General features: G+C 32.5%; 1 pseudogene; it reads left to right on the top strand.

Annotated features, from left to right (window-relative positions):
- The first annotated feature begins 1,783 nt into the window (after positions 1–1,783).
- On the top strand, positions 1,784–3,334 carry LOC105508419 (annotated as a pseudogene).
- Positions 3,335–4,150: the final 816 nt, after the last annotated feature.

Genomic DNA, 4,150 nt, shown 5'->3' on the forward strand with positions numbered 1-4,150 from the left:
AAATAAACCACAGATAAATATGTTATGTGAAATATTGTAAAATTGATGTTATATATTATCAGAGAGTCTCAACTGTAATGAAGCTCATTGGCATTGGATAGAATCCTATAATTTCAAGTCTTATAGAAGAGGTTGTAATCTAAATGAGAGTTAAGATTTGCTACACAAATCCAGACATATCTAAAAATAAATAGGTCTAACAGTTCGCCTAAACACGGAGCATGAGATAACTTAAAGTTTTATTTATTTTATTTTTATTCAATTAAGGTTTTTCTAAACTTCTTGAAAGGTTTTACCTCTCTTGTCACTGATGTGGTACATTTAAGTGTTGTCATTCTATTATATGACACGTTTTATTAATTGCATTGATTTTAGTTCTAATTTACTGTTATTATCCACTTGAAAAATCACAATTTAAACAAATTTTTTTTTTTATCTTATAGACTTTAAACACGGGACAGCTTATAGTAAAACAAATTATGGAATCTCTCTTTTGCATTTTACTGAGAAAAATGTGGCTGCTCAACTCTACTATATTAGTCCTAGAATGGCCTTTAATTAAAAAGAATGAGCACCAATAATAATTTAAGTAGAGCATAAGAAAAAGAGGATAAAAGTTAAATACTGTGCTCAAAATTGCTCCTAAATACTTTTTTGATTATATTTGTGTCCTGTTAGAAATTATATGGACTAAGAGCCATGAGAACAATCTTGAAGCAAATAGTTTTATTAAAAAGAAGTTCATCTTCTGCATGACAGCAAAATAATGTGAAGTATTATATCAAAATAACACTGATGAAATTTTCTTATAAATTAATTTAAAAGGTGGTACATATTTTATACAATAAGGTAGATTTGAAAATTTCAAACATGCTAAACTGTATACTTTCTGAATCATGCATACTTTAACCATCAATAAAAGGTAAGATGAGCTAACAGACTGCAAATCTTTCTACAATGTTTTCCTCCTTACTGTCATGATAAATGGATTTTTTTCATCATTTTTGGAAAACAGTCTTGTAACAGTCTTGTTTGATCATTTGCTACCCACCAATGATTGGCCTCTCTAGCTCAGGTACTGAAGTACAGCATTTGTTTGAAATTCCATAGATGTCAAAAGTAATAGTAGCAAATGAACTCATTGGAGAGAAAAGAGAATGAATTTTTTTTTTGGGGGGGGGGCGCTGTGAAATCAAATGAAAAATATTTATATTTGGAAGTAGATGCCAGTTATTTTGTAGATATTTTACTGTTTAGATGAAAAATAAAAGATAATTTAAGAACAAAATATTACTGCTACTAAGAAACAGCCACTTATTATTTAGAAAAAAAAAAACATAGAAAACAGGGAGTTAGAATTTGAAATTTAAAAGAAGGCTTTTATTTGTTACTGAACAATTTTGAGGCTGGGCATAGTGGCTCAAACCAGTGATCCCAGAACTTTGGGAGGCTGAGACAGGAAGATCACTTGAGGCCAGGAATTTGACACCAGGGTGGACAACATAGTGATACCCTATTTACAAAAATAAAATAAAATAGTAAAATTACCTGGGCATAGTGGTATGCACTTATAGTTCTAGTTCCTCGGGAGCTTGAGGTGGGAGAATTGCCTGAGCCTAGGAGTTTGAGGTTATAGTGAACTACGATTGTGCCACTCCACTCAAACCTGGGCAATAGAAATGAGACTGTGCCTTAAAAATAAAAATAAAATACTTTGAAATAACAAAATGGTAGGTTTGGGCAATGGAAAGTGGATGACGTTCTGTGTTTTTTCTTTACAAAAATGTGTATGACACCTTTAATAGATGGTGAAGGTAGATATGAAATATTCATTACTTTTACTGATGTGGGGTATTATAGAGATTATATTGCAGAGTTGTAAAAAGGATGGATTAATTTTCTCTTCACAAGTAAATGTTCCTACTGTAGGGCATTTGTTTAGTCAAATAAAGCAAGAAAGAAATGAGATAATAGGACAATTTGTCATTCAAAGCTTAAACAGAATTGAAATTGTAAATTTGATGCTACTGCAGATGAAGTTTTTAAATAAAATGTAAGCTTGCAGAGAATTTCCAAGAAGAGTAAGAGCTATGACTTTAGCAAATGCCAAGTATATTTGACTTTTAAATGAAAATACATGGAAGCAAAAATAGCAAATCACCAGATTTTAAATGGTTGAAGGAAGTTACACAAGAGCAAAGGAGACAAACTGTACCACTGTGGCACTAAAATAAGATTATATTACAGGAAAATGTGTAATATTAAGTATCATGGAGTTTGCCTATGGAAATAAATATTACATGTATGACTTTTTTTTCTGATTTCTTTATTAGGTTGGTCATATTGCCAAGACTTAAATATTACTTATTTTTAAAAAATGAAGAAAGTACTTGTCAAAAGGCTTCTAATTGATTATAATCATTTAACACATGTAGCATTAACATTCTAGGATTATGGTGAATATGGCTTGAGAATTTTCAAATCTACAGCATGAGGATATCTACTATATAATACTTAGCCACCGTTATAGGGATTTATTTGGATACTTCCTTAGATGAAGACGACAACTTTTTCACTGCCATATGAAAGCAATTTCCTAGTTGAGGAAAACATACACACAGATGCTTATACACAAACAATATTTATCTTTCATTATTATTAGAAATCTAGTATCTTGAGCACATCAAGGCTTGAGTTAAAAAAACAAAACAATAACTAGAAAATGCTGAACATGAAAGAATACCTATGAAATCTGATGAGATCTCGTTAAGACTTGAGCCTCTCCCTAAGCTGAATTTGAGCAAGAAGGACGAATTTGAGTTTGGGCCCAGGCTCTTCAGGAGCTCTCAAGACCCAGCGCAGGGAGCAGAATATTACAGCAGCCAAGGAAACTGAAGTTGGTGGTGGTCAGAAAGCGATCATACTCTTTGTTCCCATTCAACTGAAATCTTTCCAGAAAATCCAAGTTCAGCTAGTAAGTGAATTGAAGTTCATTGGGAATTATGTTGTCTTTATTGTTTAGAGGAGAATTCTTCCCAAGCCAACTCAAAAAAAAAAAAAAAAAAAAAAAGCCATACAAAAATAAATAAATAAATAAGGAAAAGCATCCAGAGAGCCATATCCTCCTGACAGCTGCGTAAGATGTGATCCTTTAGGACTTGGTCTTCCAAGTGAAATTGTGGACAAGAGAATCTGCGTGAAACTGGAGGGCAGCTTGCTTATCAGGGTTCATTTAGTCGAAGCATAGCAGAACAATGTGGAACACAAGGTTGACACTTTTTCAGGTGTCTATAAGAAGCTCACAGATAAGGATGCTAATTTTGAATTCCCATAGCTTCCGTTGCAAACAAAAATGACTAAATAAAGTATATTCACAGTTTTAAAAAGGAAATCATCCTTTTAATCTAACTTGAGATAAAGTTATCAATTTAATCACTCTAATAGATGAGAGTTTAGTATAACTGTGGTTGGTTAAATATTAATATAAACAATGAAATTAGCTTGTTCCAGCGAGCCGTATACGTGAAACATGCTGTTAATTCATCGTTAAATATGCCCACTGGGTGTGACTCAGTGAACTGCAGCAATGCTATGAAAGAGTCGGTATCCAACTGGTTCACCTAGCTTGCTATCGGCAAATGCCCAGAGGCTGGTGACCAATAATCCAGTGTCAAACAAATACAGAAAATACCTATATCAATTAATAGGTTGCTTTACTGATAATATCAAATATTATCTTCCCCAAAAATGTCTTGAAGATAATTTAAGAATATGTTGCTCATCGTGGAAATAATAATAAATTCTCTAAGCCTACTCCTTAGGGGAGATTTAGTTCCTGCTAGACATAATTTGTATCTTGATTATCCATGAGGCAAGTGCTGGTATCTGTTAGGGTAGCCTAGGAAGCGGTGGTTAGATCATCATAATGTTTAATCAGTGAGAGCTTCAGAGTATTTGGAAGATGAGTCAGTCAGTTATCATGGAAACACACAAAAGACAAATACAGTCATGTGTTTTCTTATAAGACTAAACAAAATATAAATTACATCAATAATATTTATTACTTATTATTGGTTTCAAGCTTACTGTGTGTATTAGTCCATTTTCACACTACTGTAAAGAAATAGATGAGACTGGGTAATTTATCAAG

The sequence above is a fragment of the Colobus angolensis genome, unplaced genomic scaffold (genome assembly GCF_000951035.1).
Source record: "Colobus angolensis palliatus isolate OR3802 unplaced genomic scaffold, Cang.pa_1.0 Scaffold161, whole genome shotgun sequence".
Taxonomy (NCBI): Eukaryota; Metazoa; Chordata; class Mammalia; order Primates; family Cercopithecidae; genus Colobus; species Colobus angolensis.